The sequence below is a fragment of the Condylostylus longicornis genome, unplaced genomic scaffold, assembly GCF_029603195.1.
Source record: "Condylostylus longicornis isolate FDR11 unplaced genomic scaffold, ASM2960319v2 ptg000013l, whole genome shotgun sequence".
Classification (NCBI taxonomy): Eukaryota; Metazoa; Arthropoda; class Insecta; order Diptera; family Dolichopodidae; genus Condylostylus; species Condylostylus longicornis.
The window spans coordinates 17084775-17109501 of NW_026577982.1; the positions used below are offsets into that span (position 1 = coordinate 17084775).

Genomic DNA, 24727 nt, shown 5'->3' on the forward strand with positions numbered 1-24727 from the left:
TTTTGAAAGGTACCCAACTTACATATAATTTCTTACTTAATTCAAAGCATCCTGTATCGGAAGTTGTATAACTTTTATAAATACTTTTATACTACATACTATTATAAACAAATGTATATGTTTTTAATTATATACATCAAATGTATACATATATAAATACTAATGTATAACAATATATGCGTATGTAGGGATACTAACGTAGAGTAGAGAGTGTCATTGTCAAGGCCATTAGCATAAATAATTATAAAGTTTCTATTTGTGTTTTTGTTTTCTTATATTTTTCGTTTTTTTATTGCTGATACACAATTTTTTTTTCTCGCTATTCTTATTATTGTTGCCATATTTCTTTTGAATTTATAAACTAGTTAAAAAAAAAACGCTTCCAAAAAGAAAATTAAAATAGAAAATATAGAAAAAGTTTTCCCTCTTTATATTTCGTGCGTAATGTTAAAATCTTTATGTATGTATGTGTGTATTATAAAATTACACTAATGTAAGTTTGTTTACATACGCTTATGTACATACATAAGTTATTTCAAAAATATACAATATATGAAAATATACAATATGAAAAAATCGACATTCAAAGGTCTTCATTTTTATGTTTTCCTTTACTTAGTATTATTTTTAAAAACTCACAATTTCTATAGTAATATAGTTGGCAAAAGCCAACCGCGGCCAAATTTTGTTGATTCAAATTGTAGCAGATAATTTTAATAATATGCAAAATAATCGGTTCTCTGATAACATTAATTTGAAGCTTTTAAAGAGCTAAAAAAATTACTACAATCTTAGTGTCCCAGATCTTAGTTTGCATCAATATTAATATTTTGTCGCTCTAATTATATTAATTACAATTTCCTAAGAATGCTATAGGTTTGATTTAGATCTAACATACATGTTTGTGTATGTATGTAAATATGTACATATTATATTGAGGCGACGATTTCTATTTCCATTTAATTTACTCTAAATAGTTATAACTATATTTTGAATTTCTTTTGAGTATATCAGACTGTGGAACAAACCCATTAAAAAGATGATAAGTTTTCTTTTATGACATAGCATCCCACTTTTCGTTCATTTATGAATATGTATTGCCAACCTTGACATTTAAGATTTTTATGTGCCTATATTTTTCATAATCATCCATACACATTATGCATATGTTTGCAGTTGTAGCTATATTTTCGGCTTTTCTAAATGATTTTTTAATAAAGTTTTAATATTTTTTATTTTATATTTTTTCGGCGCATAATAATTAGTTAGTCCTTGTTTTTACAGAATATTTCTTTGTTTAATGTTCATGTTGACATTGAAAAGAGTGTTATATGTGCTTTTTCATAAAATATACGACGGTCTCAAAGTTTATACTTTTTAAAGTACAATTAAATCCAAAGAAATTTATTCTTATTTATATATTAATCTTCTTATTTAATCATTAATTATATACGAATAAATACTGAATATCTTAAGGCTCTAAAGTTATTGGAAATTGCAAAATTATTTTAAAATTAAATGATTTGATAAAAATTTACAATCTAAGATTGTATGTATCCATTTCTTTTAAATTATTATTGTAATCTTAGCTAAAGCTATGCTGTTACATATTTATTCACCCAGAATGATAAGCGAAAATTTTCGAATGTATTTTACGCGGATTCAGGAATAAAACTATAGCAAAAATTCTTTAGAAAATATAAGCTTCTTAAATTATCATAATCTGTTGAATGAAAAACAATTTGCGCCTTTTAAAAAAAGTTTACTTTTAGGTTTTCTTTTCTTACGAGTATACTAGGGACCCTTATAATTTTATGTTTTAAGTGTATTTTAGCTTTAATATCTTTATAGAAACATAAATAAAATAAAAATTATATTAATTTCCACAAAATTATCACATAAAATTAATCTACTCGAAACATAAAAGAGTTTTTTATTTTTTTCTATTTTATAAATATTTTCATATGAAAAATGATAATATTACAATTTTTATTTTAAATAATATAACTTAATGTTCTACAATATATACGCAAGCACATATTTGGAGATATAATATGCGTATGGAGGTGAATAAGTTGATCATCAGTGGATTACATCTTTCCCAGACATTAAATATAAATATGAAATAGTTGTCATATAATTTTATTAAGGTTATAAAGATATTCAAATAAATTTCAATGAAAATGTTTTTCATTTGAATTTATTGAGTTTAAAAACAAGAGTGTGTATTAAAAATGCAATTATAGGGGAAGTACACTTTAATTTTAAAAAATTTATCTTAAGAATATTATGCAGTTAGTTATTTCATACTGTACTAACATAGTCGAAAATCAAGGAGAGGTAAAACAAACTGTTACAGAACAGTGAGGTGCGAAAAAAAGAGATGTTGTCAACTTTGTCGATATTTTGAATTTCTCTCTTCCCTTGAGAGGGAGGAATTAAAAAAAAAAGATATTTTCCTTTTCCTTGAAAAAATATTTGATTTTTTATTATTTTTTTATATTCTAGTTAGTGTACATACTGTGTATGTATACTAGAGACATGTGCAGTATGTATCCAAGGACATATACGTTACAATAATATTAAACATTAATATTCCAAATTAATCTTTGCTCATGAACTCATGATTCCCTTATATGCTTAATCGAATTATGACCGAGCACATTAGAATTGCGAGGTGCGAATTGTGATTATTTGCATATGTGTTGACATAAACATAAGAATTTAATGTATTTATAATTTTCTTCTTACAATGGTGAAGTACAATAATCTCTCTGAGTATTGTGTCTATGGTTGTTTTGAAGAAATCTGTAAGAAACAGAGATATAACTTTTAAATCCTGAAAAGTTTACCACAAAATTACAGAAATCACAATTGATTAGAAATTACTAGATTTACCCAAAAAATAGGATAAAAAACTTGAAAATGTTACTTTCAAGAACGAAGATTGAATCAAGAAAATTCAAGTTCATGGCTCTTAAGTCGATTTTACACCAAATACAATTAAATGACATTGTTACAAAATGAAAGGTGGAATTTAACATTTTTTCTTTGCTTTTTTGAACATTTATTAGTCAGATGAAACAAGAAAAGATAATAGAAAATTATTAAAATTTATCACATGTTTTGTTTCATTAAATTTCTTTTTAACTGTTTCAATATTATTACATAAGTATGTATCTAAGTTATATATATCTAATACTTATATATATGAAAAATAAACCTAAAAAAATCAATTCAAATTCAAAAATGGGTGCTGTAAATTATTAAATCAATTCATTTTTTTAGAAAGAAAAATAAGCAACACAAAATACGCGAAAAAAACAAAATGTTTTTTTTTTTGTTTTTTATTTTTCATTGTCAAGGTCAGAATAAATTTTTAGCGAACGAGTTTTCAGCTATTTTTTAATTTTTTTTTTTTTGTACTTCTCTTTTATTATAACAATTCGCATACAAAGCTTATTTTTTTTGGGGTAAAATAATTTTGCTTTAACGTTTATAACAGTTTCCTTATAAAAATTCTGGTATACTCAATAAGAAAAATGATTTGCAAATGCTGACAAATGAATTGTTAATGAAATATTTTATATACTTACATAAAAATTGCATAATTTTAGGGAAACATTTTTCAAACTTTTTAACAAACCTAACTTTAAATTAAAAAAATTAGGTAAACCCTAATTTTTGAATTCTTATTTTAATAATAAAAATTATTTTTGTTCTCTTATTGTATTGTCCATTGATTTTTTTTATTTTTTTCAACGATTATAATTCAATTTTTAATTTATAAATTTATTCAGGAATTTCATTTTATTTGATAATCTAAAATAATAGTTATTTTATACGTGCATATACATATATGTATGTACATTGTATGTATACTACAGAAAACACCGAATATATATTGCAGAATTTAAATTTTTAATATTCGTGATCCTACTTTGATGGTACGAAAAAGTTAAAAAAACCACCACTTAATTATGTTAGTGAAAAAAAATATAAAAAAACTTTTTATTTTTTCATTTCTAAAACGCACAAATTTTACTTTTATTTTATTTTTTTATAGATTTACTTTTAAAGTTTATCACCAAAATATACAGAATTTCACGCATAATTTTGTATAACGGATATACAACACGTTTTTTTCTTTTTTACTGTGTTTTTTTTTGGACATGATTTAAATGATTATGCGTGTGAGAGCGCGTTTTAAAGGTAACACGCGTTTTCAATTTGATGGAAACAATAATTAAAATATTTCTTATAATGTATTGCTTGCAGAACTACAGCATTTTTTTAAATATATATATATACGACTACATTTAGTTTAAAATTTTATATATGTACAAATATACATAACGCATTTATGATTTCAATGATAGCAAAAAGAACCTTCAAAGGTATTCTTTAATTGCGCCCACAAAATTAGCTCGATTTGATCTTTATATAATATACTGATACTTCACTACTGATATTTTTGACTATGCGGGCTAACGAGCTTACAAATATTTCACCAAACAATCTTGTCACTTTTTACGCGTGAAAAATTCTTCAATTTTCTTTTATTCCGATTATACTTTGTAAGTGTAAGTATAAGTGAAAACGGTTATTAGTTAAAATTTTGTCGTCTTGTTTTTGAAATACTTTAACTAGTAATAACATTAATACTTTAACTAGTAATTCAAGTGTTAGTGCAAAAAAATAATAATACCATACAAACATAATCAATTTGTCCAGATGATTACCGAAAAATTAAATATCTAATTGTACAGAGTTTTATGGAATCGCAGACACAAAATGTTGTACAGTAATTTACGTCACAACAGATACAAATATAAAACATCTACGAAAATGTTACATTATCATCAAGGCTATACTCATGTATTTAAATACATAAACCTACGCATTCATTGAAATTACAAATAAATTGTGCATCAGGCAAAGTGTAACACACATATAATTGAGAACGAGGGAATAATTTATAATTCAAGTATACGCAAATACCTTTATCACCAATATTGACAAAATATATAAACAGAAAATACAAGGGCTAAGCGATCTTTTATTCCTTTCTTATGATCTCAAAATAGCTTAATATCTTCTTGTGCTAAGCCGGAAATTTTTTTTAAATGTTCCATATTAGCCGCACAGTAACTTTCAAACCGCAGCAATTCGGTGATGTATAAGATTATCATTCATTTCACAAGTGAACTCACCTTCTTTACCATTTAATTGCATGTTAATTGCATTTTATACATTTTTGAAATCATTTGAACTAATTTGAAAGTAAAAATTATTTATAATTTATCTTTTTTTTTTCAAAATTAAATTAATTTTTAGTACTTTTCCAAAAAATGTTTAAAAAAAAAATGCTTATTAGTTTCTTTCTATTCGTCCGCCCGTCCATCCGTGGACATGTTTACAAAACATTTACACCATTGAAAATAGAAAGCTGAACTTTCATACGTACAACTTATTTCCGTTGAACAACATTTTTATCTAAATTCTCCCCTCCAAAAGTTATATAAATGCCATTTTTTGACTTTTTATTGTAATGAAACCACAAATATTTTTAAAACTATGCATATGCATAAAAGTAGTGGTGAGCTAGTGGTATCCACATCCAACTCCTTTCCAGTTATAGCCGCCCGAAATTTGAATTTTTGGCACCTTATATTTCCAAAATGAAAAACTTTTCCAAATTTCAATAAATGTATTATTTTTCTTAACTCACGCAATTAGCCTTTAAATTCGAGCATTATATTAACGCCTCTTCTAACTTTTTTTTGTTTTATTTCAAAAATTGCATACAGTCCTCATCCCAAATTTATGCAATCCTTGAAATGTATTCACATAAGTATATTGTTATTTTACAAATGTATTTATAATTTAAAAGTTTGTTTTTAAAAGCAGCATTTTCACTTGCTAAAGGGAAAATTGCTACATTACAAATCATTTTTTTGAGCCAACTTTATTTATTTTACTTCTAATTTAATTTGAAATTTAAAAGAGGCGCACGCGATAAGCACATGACATTCGCTTTTGCCTGATTTTTTTTATTTGCATCAATATTTTTATAATTATGTACAAACATACATTTATCTTTATTATTTAAGTTCTTTTCTTTTTATGAAATCAGTAATAAATTTAATTAATTATTTTTTAATTTATTTATTATAGAAAATCATTATAAAAAATATCATACCGTCATACAATGTCTGCAAATTTATGTATTTTTATACATTATATAATATGTATATACATAAGCACATATATATAATATTGAAACCCCCCCACCCAAAAGAATAAAATAATTTCTAATTCCCTCAAATCAATTCAGTAGTTCATATAGACAAGCAAAAAAAAAATAGAAAATAACTTTCTACTCTCCAATTACCATAATCTTAAATCTGGTATCTTTTGTTGACAATATCATTTTAGTTGTGTGCTTTGTTTTCATATTATTTTTTATTTTTAGAATATATAATAAATTCATAAGTACACATACTTACATATAATATACTATATCTACATGTTAATATTTATATTATGTACAATATACATATAACAGAACAACATGCTTTTTTTTATTTTCGCTTATATATAAAATTTATTATCTGACGCCAAAAAGCCTACTCGTTCATAAAAAAAAAATAAATTATAAGGAGAATAGAAAAATAAATCTAACTAATTACACATAGCAACTTCTACTAACCATTGTGTACGGAGACTTGAAAAAAAAAACCGAGTACCTACCTATTTTTTTTAAATTAAAATTGTGAATGATATGAGTAAATATGACGGTAGATAATAATTGTCTTACGACAAGAATATTATGTCTAAAGTACGAAAATGTATACATGCATAAGTACATATAAAATTTCTATAACTAAAGTTCAAAACTAGAATAAACTGATAAAAATAAAATAGAATATTTTATAATTAGATTGTGTGTATGTGTATGTATACGCAAATTCTGGCTAAAAATTGTAGTTACATACTAAAAGTTTTATTATAATATTATAGCATTTAAAATATGAGAAAAAAAATTTGAAGTTGTTAAACAATTTTGTATGACCAAATAAATTTTTAAATTAAATTATAAACGATTACTGTGCGATTAATATTCTAAACTCTGACTTGAGTTCTGAAACTTTCTGAAAATAAATTTCCCCTTTATCGAAATTTCAATGTTTCATTAAACTATTTATAGTAGATAACTGAACTCAAATTTAAAATTAAAGTTTAAATTGACTAAATTCTTTTTTATAGAAATTACAGTTATTATAAATGGAATAGTTATTACCGAAAGTATGGGAAAATTATTGAAACATTTTATTCGAAATTCAAAATAACATTAAAGTTAACTTGTATATTTCAATTTATCATCAACAAATGTAGGAAAATAAGTATGTATAAGTGTACATATACATATGAATATCAGGAATGTATATATGTTTAGTTATATGTATTATATTCGGTATAGTTGTATGTTGCAACAAAATGATCTTAATAACAGAAAAACAAAAAAAAAACAAAATAAAGCTTTTTAGGAAATTTTGTTTATTTATTTGAAAAAAAAAATTTGATATCGCAACCCACACCTCAAATCTTATCTATTTGCTGTACAAAAGTAAATACATATAATAGTTGCATATACGTACAAACATACTTAAGTTATTTATATATGTATAACAACACTCATGTACCCTATTCATTTTCAAGTAAATATACCTGATAATGTAGGTACTTGATATAATAAATTGAACTAATATATATTTAAGTATCTTTTTCTTTATATAATGTATGTAACAAGAATTCAATTTATATACCGTATATAAAAAAACACAGAAAAAGTATTGTGTTGATAATAATAAATATTTTTTATTAAATAAAAATGGGAGAAAAAATAGTGAATGGAGTTGTTTTTTGTTTTATTTTTTACCACTTATGATTATACCCGTACGAACGTATGTTCGAAGGGTATACTAAATTTGCCTTACCGTTTGTAACGCTAAGAAATAACGGTGTTAGATATAGACTCAAGTGTATGTTTTTGATCAGCGTCAAATTCTGAGTTGATTTAGCTTTGTCTGTCCGTCCGTCCGTCCGAACGATAACTCAAAAACTAATTGAGCTAAGTTCACCAAATTTTCACAAATGATTTATTGTAGTAAGTGCCAGAACCCTATTTAAATTGGACGTGATCGGGGTGCCGGTTCGGGTAGCTGCTATACAACTTCAAAATTTATTTGGCTATATCTCAGAAACTATAAAAGTTGTGGTATTGAAATTTCACACAAACGAATATGTTAATAGGGCCAATGTGTCTCATAAAAGTCGTTGAAATTACTTGGCACCTTCTGGTACCTGCCATACAACTTCAAAAGTTATTTGACTATATTTCAGAAACTATTAAAGCTATGGTATTGAAATTTCACACAAACGAATATATTAATAGGGCCAATGTGTCTCATAAAAGTCGTTGAAATTACTTGGCTCCTTCTGGTACCTGCCATACAACTTCAAAAGTTATTTGACTATATTCCAGAAACTATTAAAGCTATGGTATTGAAATTTCACACGAACGAATATATTAGTAGGGCCAATGTGTCTCATAAAAGTCGTTGAAATTACCTGGCTCCTTCTGGTACCTGCCATACAACTTCAAAAGTTATTTGACTATAACTTTTATCAGGAACTATAAAAGCTGTGATATTGAGATTTCACACAAGTGAATATATTAGTAGGGCCGATGTGCTTGATAAAATTCACTAAAATTTCATGGCTCTTTGTGGTAGCTGCCATACAACTTCAATAGTAGTTTGGCACAATCAGTATTTTGAAAAACACATAGTACTGAAATTTTGCATAAATTAATATGGTAATACGGCAACTTAAAGTCATAGTCTGCCCCATAGTTAGTTATGGCACATTAGTTATTCGCACATAGGATAACAAATTCGTACGGGTATCACAGAGTTGACAAGGTCAACTCTACTTTTTTTCTCGTTTTTTATTGTTTTTAGTTTTTTAAATAAATTCTAACACCTATAAGTATGTATACTTAACGATACGCCATGTAAATTGTGTGTTTGTTTTCCAATAATTTTCTTTTCAAAATTAATCTCAATATAGAAATTTAATAAATGTTAAAGCATATTCATATTCAAAAAAATCTGATGTGGTCAGCACATAACCGACCGCATTGTGCATTGTCTAGTTAAATGAAAGTGTTACAGAATATTATAAAAATGTCTGTTAAATACTTGTTTCCAATTTTTAGGACATTAGTAAGCTTATAGTTAACATACCTAGAAAAATGTAAATTTGGCTCTTAGTAGAGTTTCGGTTTGTGCTACTCGAATTCCATGAAATGCTCGAGAGTTAGTTTCGATAACAACCAGAACTCAAATATCAAATTTCAAGAAATTCCATAAATTCGTTCCGTAGATATGGTGAAAAATGTAAAATCGGCCCGCAGATCAGTTTTCGAGCCCTGATCTTTCCAAAAAATTTACATGTTCCTTGTTTTAGTATGAGGAAAAATGTATATTTGGCCCGTAGTAAACGCCTAGTTGCCGATGCCTGATTTCTTCCAAAACATAGGAATCTTCGCGGACGATCGAGCAAAGCTTATATATGAAATTTCAAGTAAATCGGTTGAATATTTTCTTCAAAATGTTCAAAAATGTAAAACAGGCCCGCTAAAAAGTGCAGTTCCCGAGGCCTGATATATACCAAAAGTTGATCGATCCGTGCCATGGTGGAAATAAACTTATATATAAAATTTCATCAAAATCGGTTCAGCCGAACTTGAGATACACGCGTGCACACACAGACCGACAGACCGACAGGTTGCTAAAAATAGTTTATTTCCACTTTCCTACTATGGAGAAGTACGTTCCCACCGAAAACTCGATATGCAAAATTTGTTGCCATCACATAACCTACCTATTGTTTACACAATACGGTCGGTAAAAATAGATTACTTGCATTGTGTTGACATTCTAAATTTTAGTTAATTATCTTGAACATAAGGAATGGTGTTATAAACCATTATACAAGTATCTGCATTTCGTGTATGTACCTACGCATGTGAAATGAAGCCTGTGTTTTGCTCGCTTCATATTTTGTTACATAATTTTCATGCCTACAGGTTATCATACAAAAAATATTCAATGATTTCATTGATTAATTCAGAATTTTTTTTTAAATTTACAAAAAATATACGCACATATATGTACATACATATAAGTTTAATGTTAATTTGAAATGTTGTAGGTATATATTCACAATATGGCTTAAGTATATATTATTGTGTGCATACGTAAGCATTTAGTAATAAATGGAAATTGTAATCATAAAAGCACTTGGTTTCATTGTTATATTTTTTTAAATAAGTAATTATTAATTATCAATTAAATTTTGAATAAAGATTGGCGATCAAATTATTTTTTTTCTGTCGATTAAAATTTGATAGTTTATAATGGAAATGATTTGAATTGTCAATAATTTTTTCGGATTAATTTTTAATCCATCTATTTTGATTTAATGCTGCCATTTAACAATTTTAACAACAAACTTTGCATTTTTAAAGAACATGTTTATGAATTTTTTTTCAATATTATTAAGTAAATTTATTAAAAGTAAATAAATTATGAATCTAAATACAAATTATATCATAATAGTCTGCTATGTAAGTATAGATATCTTGATTTAATGCTATGTGTAATTTGATATACTTAATTAGAAAATTGTAGGTAAATTTATTTACTTTGAGATTAACATTTTTGATAAGACTATTTTTATATTATTGAGAACTGTATATTGTTGGTAATATTGAAAGTAATCAATATGGAATGCGAATCATGTGCCGTTGGAAATGCCAATTCTAGAAGGTTGCCATTTAAACACAATAAGTTAATTGTCAATATCGTGATTGTAATTTAAATATGTGTTTATAGTTGTGAAATTTTAAGTAAAAGCAATGCAAACTTTTCACAAATTTCATTAAAATTTTCTCTCAAATATACTTTTAAACAAAAAATATACTTTTGAACAATAAACAATTAAAATTTAAAATTGAAGGCTTATTGATTGATCTAGCTATGGTTTACGTTCACAGAATCATTATGTATCAAATATAACGCAAAAATTGAAAGCAATTTAAACAGATAAATACGAGTAAAAGCACTAGAACAAAGAATTTACTGTAAAGAAAGGAGTGAAAATTCTAACATATTAATTCAGTAAACTAGGATTAGTTATTGTAATTTTGGAAGTCTTTGACAGTTGATAGCTTTGAAGTTGAAGCAGAAATTTTGTTAAAACACCCAAACAGATGAAAAGCGAAAATAGTGAAATTAATTAGCATTCCTTTTTTTACTTTAATATACGCATAATTAAGTTTAACAAATCTACACAAAAATTTTCCGAGGAAAAAAGAAATGAAATTAAAAAACTTTTACAAAAAATTTTTATTCAGAAAAGTTCACCTTCACAATTTACAAACGACAAAACTTTAAAATCACTTTACGTGTTATCATTTGTTACTTCAATTGAAAGTTACTTAAATTTGTTAGATTCAAATGAATTACAGATTTTAAAATTATTTATTATATCTATTATTATTATTATAATATATCTATTATTAATTTAATATTATAATATATCTATCATAATATTAAATAAATTTTAATATTTATGTATACATATGTATATATGTAGAATAAGGAACATGTATGTAAGTTTTAAAAACATTCCAAAATGTTGAATTCCATACATAAGGCTTTTCAGCGGCTTGAATAATATTTTAAAAATTTCAACACTTTGACTACTGATTGTCTATTTTACAAAAATCGAATTATTAATTTTGTTATTATAAGAAATTGTAAACAATGTACATACATTTGTTTTGTGTGCATTTATTTTTTCGTTCCTTAAACTCTCCAACTTTCTCAATTTTGTGCCAGTCTCTTCATTTGTTCTCATGTTTTATTGGTTAGGTTCAATTCTTTCTGCACACTTCTTCTCCACGTCTCCTTTCGTCTACAAACATTCCCTCGCCATTGAGGATTCCATTCCACGGTTTAACATGATGTTGATGTTGCTGGATGTCTTAAGATGTAATCAATCCATTTTCATTTACATTCCTTTTATTTGTATTTGTTTTGGATCTTGTCCAATAAAAATACAAATCATTACCAATAGCTGCTGGTTCACAATGCTTCGTGGCTAGAATATTTTGCGTTGAAATTTGAGAAACTCATTAATGAAGACCTATATCTTTTGCATGCTCAAAACACAAACCATGTTTCGCTTCCGTAAAGCAGCACTGACTTAACATAAGCGTTGAATATTCATATTTTGGTTCCACGTGCATATTGACTGACTTTCAGGTTGCCCATAATCTACTGAATGAACACTGGTCATGCATTATGTTATGTTTGTTGTATATGCATATATGAAATTTTTATATAACCACATATCCTTTAAAGTTTAAAGAAATAACATTTTTATAACTGACAATGGCAGTTAAAATTAAAACTATTCGCTATTTTTAACACGATATTCAAAAGAATATTTAAAAGTCGCATTGTACTTACTACTTATTGAGAACTTACGCTTAATTTGTGCACAATCTTAATGTTAGTAAGTTAAACTACGTGATTGCTTATATAATTATATACATAACTGTATATATTAGTATGTGTGCATAAATCATTTAAGTTGGGCATTAAAAAATTTTTTTTTATTTTCATCCATTTTTTATTCTATTTTATTTATTGAATATTATTTTGATATTTATATGCGTGTATGCAAATATATATATATATATATATAATATATATATACCCAAGTTACATTAATATTATTTTTTTTGATAGGAAATAAACTTTATTTTATTTTATCAATTTATAATTTTTGAATTTTAGTCACGTACATCTATTGTACTCTGTGTTTTGTCTTGAATATTTTTTTTTTCATTCTCTCTACCTTTCGCATACTTAAAGTTTTTTTTCATTTTATTTATATAAAATTCATAATAAAAATATTTATCAAACACAATCACAGTATAAGCGGCAACAAGACATATTATTTTAAGAAGCTATACCTAAATATTACAAAAACTTTATATCAACTAAGGTATTGGCTTGTATACAGATGGTATGAATAACTGATGACATTTTATGATCTCTCGAAATAAATATAAATATTAATTAAAATTTGCTGAAAATTGCAAAAAAAAGAAAATTAAAAATAATTTTCAACAAAAATTAATTTTATTATTTACGTTTAGAATTAGAAAATGTAGAACAAAATTGATGTAGATGTAAAAAAAAATTTTTTATAACAAAAATAAATGCAAACATATGGTATATTCGCACCACTAGAGTGCTGTGTGAGCAAATGTTTAAGCTTCTGTTTTACTTTATGTTTCTAAGTCATGTAATTATATAAAAAAAAATTTCAAACTTCTTATAAGAAAATATGTCCAATTAATTAATAATAATCTCATCTGATAATATAAATTCTTCAAAAGTGTTGTATAATATATAAGCTATTAATATATATATGTCTGTCAAGTGTACGTCGTACTATGTCTAAAAGGCAAGAAGGTTGGGCATTTCTTCATCAGATTTCTTCATCCGAGAATGCCGAGACTATCAGCTAGTGGAGGTTATGCAACATGTCCACTGCAAGTGCCCCTCTTTGAGGGGGAACGACCGTTAGAGGTCGTGTGTGGATGGTCTGCTGAGCTCTGTCAAGGGACTTGAACGGATTTAGCTGAGAGAAGAGTGTTGTGATACTCCTTGGGTCTTCTATGCTACCTAGAGCTGGGTGATATTTGGTCAATTGAAGGTAATGAGGGTGCCACCTCTCCTCTCTAACTAAATAATTAATACTGTGTTTAGATTTTGTGCTTTAATCCGTATATTGTGCTAAAATACAAGTATTTATATTGTATTAAAAAAAACATTGAAGCACCATCACTGTAATTTATTAGGAATACTGAGTAGGAGCAATTTAAATAGGATAAGTTATTTGGAAAATGGAAAATTTAACTTCCTACAGTTACATTTTCTTCTGAAATCAGTTTAATAATCGATACTAATAGATTTGTTGTATAGGCACGTGCTTACCATTTTACTAAAAAAATGCGGTATTTTTGAGCTAATCAATTTGTTTTTTTATTTGCTATCCTTATTTTTATTTAGTTAAACAAGAATAGGTATTTATTATATCTATATATGTATGTATATGAATATAGAAGTAATTCAAATTTGACATTGAAAATTTCTTCATTACCAGACAAAAGCTACAATTTTTTTATTTTTTCTACTATAGGTATTTTCTTTGTAATATGAATTTTATATTATTTCTTAGTAAACTTAATAGATTGTTATATAATATAATGTACTCGTATTTTAAGTACATAATATTTATACATATTGACAAATTTGTGTATGTTTTTATATATATTGTATGCGTATGTATCAAAAATTTGTTACAGATTTATTATATGAATCATTCCTCACTCTTTTAAATAGCTTAAAAATGTCATGTGCAGGCTGTAACATATTCAAAAAAATTTCGGATTTTAGAACGGGTAATGGAAGAGTATTTATCGGGAAATGGTAAAAAAAGGGCAATATACAAGAAGATAAAAGAAATGTTCTTGGGTAATGTTCTTATGTAAGGTAGTATTTAAGTCTTATCTTAGTCGGATCCCCAAGTCATTTTATTAAATTAACATACATATGTATATGTACGTATATGAAATATATATAATTAAACGTTTATTATAATATGTAAGACTAATAAACTGTGATCTGGTTGATTTCTTTCATAAAAACTTATCGAAATTAAAACCTATCATTTCTATAGCTCAGCTCAAATAATTTAAATTTGAAACAATTTATTAGCAAATACTTGGATTAATTTGTTCAATTGTATATTTTTCTTACTCAATTCAGAAAATTTCAATTTGAAAATAGCCAAGTAAGCATAAAATAAAATAGTTAACAATTCTGAGAATCTTGATTAAAAAGAAAAATATTAATTCTTAGTAATTAATTTACTAACTTCTAAACAAAGTATTTTTTATAAATAAAACATTCATGTGTACATAGTGTACATAAATAAAATACATATATACAAGCGTACTTATATATAAATATGTATATGAGTGTAGTATTGAGGTAAAAGTCTTTAATGGCATTTACTCACATCATAATTTTCTCTTTAAATTTTTAATGCTTCTTCAGGTTTAAATTTTCAAACTCTTTAAAAATGCTTCGAAAATAGAACGTATTTGTATGTATGTATATAAGTAATAATTTATAAGTAATCAAGTTCTGTATTAACTTATAATTCAATTTTGTATATTAGAAAATCAATCTAAGTGTATTATGTGTGAAGAAATTTCGAAAAATTTTACACTTTATTGTGATCTCCCCCATTACAAACGAAAAACACTATTTTTGACACATTATAGTATATAACAAATAAGATTTCAATATTATTTTTTATTAATTTATAAATTAATTTTAAACAATAAAATTTTGTGAAAATTTTAAAAAAAAAGTTTAATAATGTTGTCAGTTTATATTTTTTCAATAATTTTCACTCAAAATATATTAAAAAATTTTAATAAACATAATTATTGAATAACTCTTTATCCTGTACAAATTTATAAAAAATTTAATAATTTGTTATACAATAGCGTTAGGATGATGTCATTGATCTTGTAATCTCATTAAATCTCAATTTATAAGTTAATTTTATTATAAAATGATGCCAATATGCAGTTAGTAATTATTTTAAGTAATCAAAGATAATTTATTTTTAATTAATTAATTAAATATATTATTTAATATTATTACATTTCTTCTCAATTTATACGCTTCATAAATTTCATTGTAATTTATTGTAATTTTATTGATTACACTGGATTTAGAATAAATATTAGAAATAATGATAATCAAAATAACTATTAATTGTAAACAATTTGTTTCCAACTAACTTTATTCATTTCTGTATTTAAATTTTTTATATTAAATAAAATATACACAAAATTTATTTTATTTGAATGTCTTCTTTTCCTTTTTGAATACTAATCTAATTCGTTTTAATTTAAATTTTTTTATACATAGAACATATTTTTTTCGTTTTTTTAATTATCACATGTAGAATAATTATTATTATAATAATTAATAGTAATAATATAAAACAATTTTATGAATATACAAACATGCTCTATAATTATAATTATGAATTTTTTTAGGTAATTCACAAAATTATTTCTTCATTGTTTTAAATTTAACAATTATTGTTAAATAAGATACACAACTTGTAATATGAATAGTTTATTAATGAAAAACTTTTTGTAAATTAATTATAATGTCATACTCTTATAATTATATACACAATTATTTATACCGTACATACACATACATAACCAGTTTACGTTTTTTGTTTATAAGCATTTTTTTTTAATTTTATTAAATAATTATTATTTTAATTGGTTGTTTTTATTTTTCCACACAACCAGCTGAGTTTAGCAATTTTAACATTTTGTATTTTTTTTTTAAATAAAATTTATTGTAGCAACAACATATGTTTGTATGCATAAGAAGTAAATACATTTGTATTTGTTATATACATTATAGTATGTATGAATGCATATGTATATTATTATTTATTTGCTGTATAACATAAATAACACAAAAGTGCTATATTCGGAACGAAATCGACTCAATAATATTATTTATGTATTTCATGAACATTTTCTATTCATATATGAATTATGTAAGTAAAGCTATGTGTTTATTGTGTATAAATATTTATATAATAAAATATTTTCTTTACACATTATTTATTTTAATGGAAAATTATATTTATAACCCGCAAAACGTACATAACAGTCAATTTATACTTGTATACTAGCAAGAAATAACAAAAAAATATAAATTTTATACAATCTAAAATCATTAAAATTTTTTCTTTCTCTTCTTGTATATTTTATTTATTTATGTAATGTTTCCGTGATACAATAATATTTTATTCATATTATCATCTTATATATGTAAGTTTATATTCTATATATTATATATACATACATTTGTAGGCATATGTATATCTCAAGTAGAATAAAGCCGGTAACCGGGTATTTTATACGAACACAATTTTATTGAAAAGTTCAAGTAAAAATGACTGTGTGTAATTAGCTTTTATTTTTTATTTTTGAAGAATATATTTTTCTTTCATATTTTTAAGTATGACTTTAGGTACAAGTATAAAGGTATGTATATGCTATGTAAATGTAGTAGATGCTATAAATATGTGTGCGAATGTATTGTACGAAATGAATTCTATTTGAAAAACGAAGAAAAGCTAAAAAGTTGAGAATAATTTTCACTCTCTCTATTTCAGAGTATAATAAAAATATCTCTCTCAAATTCAACACATAGAAAAAACGATAAAGCAATCGTTCATCAACTTTACTCTTTCATTTTTGAAACATTTTCATATATTTATAGTTTAGCTAATATACATACCTCATTCTCAGGCCTCAGTTATTTCAGCCATCATACTCATTGGTTTCATACATAATTATATTATGTAGTGTAGATATATTATGTACATATTAATGTATAATGTGTAAAAAATATTGTTTTTCTATAAGGAAAATTTATTTAGAATAAATTTAAAGTATATGTACAAATATGTATATATACACAGATGTATTATGTTATTAAAATTTTAAATTTTATTAATATTCTTGTCTGTTTTGGTGAACTAAATGAATTTCTTTACTTTAAGCTAGCATTTAAAATTTTAAAGCTTGCACTTGAAATATATAATAAAGATGTGACCGTCTGTATCCAATATCGGTCAAAATTAGCCAAAAAAATAAACTAACAGGTTTTGCAATTTTTAATAGAATTTTATTCTATTGGGTTTTTTGTTTTATTTCACGTGCTATTGTCCAAAAACATTACGGTATACAATTAAGAAACCAGAAAAATAGCAAATGATATGAATGAACAACAAAAAATATTGTTGCTGGTTTTCGCAACTTTAACAAATTTGCTTTTAAGTCAAGCTTAGCACATGGTAACACTACATTTTTTTAGTGCTTGTTTTTCAGTTGTATTCGTTCGAATGAATGTGTGTTTGGGAACTTCAATGATATTTTTTATTATACATTAAGATTCTCTTTTGTCTCAATATTCTCTAATCTCTTGCTATTATAAAATAATATTTTAGCTGCATCAGCTGATGCTTGTACTTATTGCAGAATTTTTAGATTTTTGTAATTTATACAACGATTTTTTAGAAAAAAAAAAGGGTACGTGCTACTGATAGCTCATAAGTGGTTGAGTTGTAACAAACTTATTTTATTTGATTTAATGCTTATACATAAGTACATACTCGTACTTACATACTTACTTTATTTTTGGATAAGTTTTGTAATAAATTACAAAATCTTGAATTTTTAAAGTTATTTGTAGAGCATGCTACTCATTTACATATACCTAAAGCCTTGTTAATTTAAAAATTTGCAATTTTGGATGGACACCCGAAATGAACCGCTTAAGTTCTAAACTTAGTAACCCTTTAAAACTTGTTAACTCGTTTGCTTTTGATTTATTTTTGTTCTTTGTTCTGTTCTACATGGGTTTTTATTAAATATGCTATTAATACCTATACAATGAAGTTTAGCTTAATATTCTTTATTTCTTTAAGAATGTCGGTGTTATGTGAGCATATACGTGAGCGATATACATATATGAACTCCTTTTTTTGGAAATTGTATTTAAAAACACTGTTCCCTTTAAGTTAGTTTTAAAGAGTTCCTGAAATCATAATATTGCTGGTTTAAAAAGCCTGGTTTATTATCCTATAAATGCTCTTTAGCAAACGTAAATTAGAATACATATCGTAAGTATATGTACAAACTTTTGCGTATAATATACATACATATAATATGTATGTGGATAATGAATACAAGAGGTAAGAAAGAACCTTATTTTTGTGAAAATATTGATATTAAGAAATTGAAAAAACAACTAAACAGGAAAAAATAAAGACAGAGAGCATAGCAACAGAAAGAAAAAATTAAAATTAAATGGACAAAAATTACTATGTGCCGAAAACGTCAAATAAAAATTATTTTGTACATTCTTATATATGTGAATGTTATGCATTGAATAACATTGTACCCTTAAAAGGTATTGTTTAAACATATTTTTGATATACATATAAATAGCATAAGAGTATGTAAATATGTACTTATATAGAAATTAATCAACAAATATGAGATAGCTCAAAGCTTTTGATACCAAATATTTATCCAGATTCAGATTTTTTTACATTTTACTTGCTTTAGCAATCAAAATTGTTTTTGTTAAATTGACCAAAGAGAACTAAATTGCAATTAGATCTGGTTTTGTGTATATGCCAAAAGATTTGCCCAAAAAAAAATATATATAAATTTTGCATAAATTTTGCATATGTTCAGGCGCTGCATTTTTCATTGGGATAAGCATGCTTTGGATTTAATGAAATATTAATGATTAATTGTTAGATTAAGAAGAATCTTAAAGTTTTAAATACATAGAACGAAATAAATAGAAAGATAACAACTATTTGTTTCATACTTCAAAATGATGTAAAATTGGAAACTGTGAACAACGATTTCCAGCAAAATGATGTAAATATGTGTACGATTCTACTTTAGTTCCCTAAACCGCTATGAAACTTAGGAACTTACTAAAAATTTGTTCAAAGTTAGCCGTTTAATTTCTGCAGCAAACATTCAAATATGTATGAATAATTATACTACAATTTCATTTACTTTGCTATGGAACATTTCAATATAACAGTATCGAATTAAAATACGCTTATAAGCTCATCTATATATGTACATATTTATAAGTAAGTATGTATATATGTACGAACAACCATCAGATTACGATACCTAAATAAAATATATATATAACATCATACGTCAATATGTCGTTTAAGTTTTGTATAAGTACGTATATATTATTATATAAAATAAGATTATGTAGTTATACTCGTATATATCCGTATATAAATTTTTTATATTTAGCTTATCGAATTACACCTACATTCTGTTATACTCGTACAAATAATTCGTGATAAATAATATATTTTAGAAGTGCACAGTATATAAACATTTATATATTTATGTACATATATGTACGTAGAGTTTGTACATATGCATGTATGTTACGGAATTTTATTACTACATTATTTCCATAAAAGTTGACAATATTGTCATTGCATATTGTCTTACACACGTCCATAAGTTTAGGCTCTTAAAAAGAATTTGAGTAAACTAATATGAAAATATTTATCCGTTTCAAACTAATTTTTTGCTTTATATTTAAAAATTATAAAAATTTTTAATAAATAAAGGAGGAATTTTTTAAATCACTTACGAATATAACGGCAAAGCATCCTTTGTTATACACTTAAAAAATCGATTTGAATCGATTAATACAAAATTAAAAATTGTATTTTAAAGTTCTACAAAATTTTTATTGATAATAGTAGTAAAAATTCCAGAAGAAAAACAAAAATTTCGTATTGTTTTGAAAAAAAATCCCGAAACTTTGGCAATACTAAAACAAACCAGTGACAGCAAAATTTCCACATTTTATGTCTCTTTCTAACAAACTGAAGAGTATTCAAATTCGATTATTTGAAATTGAAATATTGAAATGTATCAAGAATTATGTTTGAAACGAATACTAAAATAACCATTCACGCACACAGGCACACTTACATTTATAAAGATGTTGTCTATCATATTCGTATAAAATGGAATTTGCATGTAGGGAAAACAAGATTTTTCAACAAAACAACAAAAAGAGAAGGTAAAAAGCGGATCAAAAATTTTTTTTAACTGTTCTCTTTTATTATATATTTTCATTTTTTCATTTTTTCTTTTTCGCTTTTAGCGTATTCCAGTCGTTTTTTACTTCACACATACATACACTCATTTTTTTACTATGTTTCTTTCTTTACTAACGAAAAGACTTTTCTTTTACGTTTTGGTTTCGTTTTTGCTCATACTTTTTTATTTCTTCCCTTTTTTGTTTTGATGTTTATCGTAACGGCCTTGAATGAAAGTTTTTCGTATTTTTTTTCATTTTATCGAATATGCCAAAACAATTTTCCAGAAATGGATAACGTCGAAATAACGAAAAAGGTATTTCTACTACATATTTAGAATAAACAATCAATGTTACATATAATTATTAAGGCTGCAAAAGAATGTTTTTATTAATATCGTAAAAATAACCAGATTAGATACCAGGATGGCTTCATAGAGTTTTTATTTTTAGTAAAAAATTTAAACATTTATTAAGGAAAATAAAAAATAATGCACGGAATTGGAATGTAAAATACATTTTTTAGTTTGATAAAAATACGAAATCAATTGGTAGAAAATAGAGTTGAACTTTTGTCTTTGTAGTTAAAATTCAACACTTTCTCGTATTTTCTATTCGTAATACATTTTAGAAGTATTTTTAATATTATTATTAAATATGTTGCTTCATGTGTACAATATAAATTTAAAAGTGTAATGTGAGGCGAATAATTTATAACTGTATTTATCAACAAAAAAAAGGAAATCAATAATGAGGAATAAAAACTTTATACTCGTATGACAGAATGCTAATATTGTAAGTATTTTTTCAACTCGCCTTCGTAAAATTTTGTAAAAGATGTATGAGCAAATTGTGTGAAAATTGCTTTAGGAGTGATTTTTTGAGAGAACTTGCTCACGTTCATAAAATTAGTAATGATTGTTAACTTCAAATTATTAAGTTAAAATTTTTAAACTAAATTAAAGTTAATAAAAGCTTAATTTATTAGGAAATAGCTCAACTTTAACTTGTAACCCATAAAATTTTAAAAATATTTGTTGTAATAATTGAAAATATCGATGAAAATAATAAATTAATGAAGAAGTTCAACGAAATTTTGATTTTTTCGAAGAAAACACATTCTAATTTGCAAGAAGCTGATAATTGGTGGTGGAACAAGTCACATTGTAAAAGTTATTTCTTAATTCCGTAATTTATTACTCTCCTAAATACAGAATATATATTGCGAACACATATAGCAACGAGTTTTATTTGAGTTCAATTTTATTCAAAATAAGATGGTAAAAAATATTTATCTCCAATATGAAATAAATTTTGAATGAATGCAAAAAACAAATAAAAATTTAATTTCTATTTAAACAAATAACATAATTTTGGTGTAAATTAAATTTTAAGTATGAATATAAAGAAGAAAGACTCTTTTTAATATGGAAATTGCGTGCTAAACAAATTTTCTATTCATTATTTTTAGTCTAAAAATAACCAAAAAATTCTAATTGTAAAATTTTCTTTTGATTTTAATAAAAAAAAAGTTTTTTTTTCTCTTTTATTGAATTATTTTTCTTTGTGTTTATTTTTTTTATCATTTTTTAATTACATAACATTAAATAAACCAAAGAATATTGTATAATTTTCTCACTATAGACACAGTAAATCCATATATTATGTTACATAAATAACAATTCTATATATATAGTATGGAGAGTTAGTACATGTGTGTGTCCTCTTATGTATTTTGATAATCATATTATATGTGTTTTATATAAGATAATTAAAACGAAAAAAAAATTATATAAATTTTATTGGAAACACAAGCAGAAGTTCATTTTAGCAAATTTTTACAGTTAATGTATTCATTTCAAAGAAGCTAAAAATAAAAGGCAGCAAAATTTGAAGTGGTCGGCATATAACCGATCGCTTTGGATGAAAAAATTCCAATAAATTTATTTTGTCCATAGTTTGTCGAAAGAGTTTTTTGTATAAGATTATGAAAAGTTAATTTTTGACACTGACTTCAAATTTCAAAAACAATTATTATAAGCTTGGCGTATCTTGGAACTACAGTTGAATCCGTTACAACATTGTTGGACTAAAGTCGGACATATAAATTAAATCCATTCTGTCAAAAACATTAAGTACAGAAGTACATAGCCAAACACACAGACAGACAGTGTGTTATATTTTGTTCAAATTAGTTTCTTTACGTTCTTCTAGCATAATAAAATACCTCTCTTAATATTCACATTGCGGATAATGAAAATAGAAAAAAGGACAAAATGAAAATTTTCCATATCATAAAGCTTAGAAAAATTTTCTTTTATATTTATTTCTTCTCGATTAAATCGGACATGTTTTTGTTATCGGCCACTTGGTTTCAAATTAAGAAGTTTAATTTCTTTATCGACCTACTATTATGCTATATAGGTTGTTGCAATCTTAAAAGAAATTACTGATCCGTAGTTGTAGTTTTAACTTTTAGGAAATTTTGTGTATAATTTAGGTCACTTCTTTAGTTTCTTTAATCCATATATTGATATGTATGCAGACACATATATACAAGTAAAAATGACTTAATGAACTTTGACAAAATAATTTTCAATAAAATTAAGTTTTAGAAGATAAATAACGTACCAAAGAAATTGAAATCGACTCTACAAACACAAAATACTTTAAGTTTGCTAAAGTGTAATAACTTTTTTTTTCTCCCCAAAAATATGCAATATTTTATTATATAATATCTTCTTAAATCAGGCACCTAAAATTATTTCGATATCAAAAGCTTAGAAGAACAACTTAATTTTAGTTTAGTAAAAATCATAGAAGAAAATTAAATTGCTTTTGTTTGTGTTTCTCTAGTTTTTCCTTGTAATTCACTTTTACAAGCACTCCTTAAATATTTAAATCATTTTTTGTTTAATTTTTTCTCCGTAATTGTAGATAAAAGAAAATACGTACTTATTGTTTTTATTTTTATTATCCTTTTTTTTCTTTTTTACACCATTAACAACAAAATGTTCAAAAAAAAGAATGAAAAAATAATGAAAACATTTATAAGGTCAACCTTAATATACAATTTTGTATGTACGTATGTGTACTGATTATGAGTATGATGTACCTTTATAAGTGACTATATATATCTGTGCCGAACATCAAAATGACGACCGGGAGACTCGTTTACGTTTCATATTCAAATAATGAAAACAAAAACAAAAAAAGAGAAGAAAAAAATTAAAAATGAATTGAAAACAAAAACTTTCTAGGAAAAACCGAACGTTACAATGTTACTATAGAAAAACAAAACAAAAAGAAAACGAAAAGAAAAACTTATCAATGGAAAAGGTAACAAGTAAAAGAAGAAAATTGTTTTTTCATCGCATAACAAAAACATCAAATGATATTTTTTACATTAGTTTGTGTACGGTGTCAGTGAGCATGTGTATGTGCGTTTGTGTAAATTTTATGTACATAATTTTTTATACATTTAAATGCAAACAATTTTAAAAATAAAAAGTAAACCGGAAAGACAAGAAATTTCAGTGGGTGGTAGGTCGGTTATTTATGTTTTTGTATTTAATTTGGTTTTTTCTTCATTATTTTTCCAAGTATTTATAAAAAAAACTCTGATGTAGCCAGCACATAATCGAACGCAACGTGTGCTGTCTAGTTTATGGAAGTGTTGCGCCAGATTTTGGAAAGGTTTATTAAACACTTTCAATTTTTAAGGACTTTAGTAGTTTTTAGATAACATACCTAGAAAAGTGTTAATTTAGCTCTTAATAGATGTTCACTTTGTGCCA

The 24727-nt window shown here is 24.9% G+C and overlaps 1 protein-coding gene across 7 annotated transcripts in view; it reads right to left on the reverse strand.

Annotated features, from left to right (window-relative positions):
- The window catches only part of LOC129605360 (transcription factor mef2A), a 45347-nt gene that overhangs the window by 12154 nt on the left and 8466 nt on the right, over positions 1 to 24727 (reverse strand). The window contains exon 1 of one of the 7 annotated variants that reach the window (XM_055515067.1): positions 17124 to 17162. The exons of 4 other annotated variants lie outside the window; for them this stretch is intronic. The gene's annotated coding sequence lies outside the window, so the exon portion shown is untranslated. Of the gene's footprint in view, positions 1 to 15231; positions 15452 to 15887; positions 15942 to 17123; positions 17163 to 24727 lie in introns of those variants that run through there. 2 more of the 7 variants (XM_055515066.1, XM_055515065.1) reach the window with 2 other exon arrangements.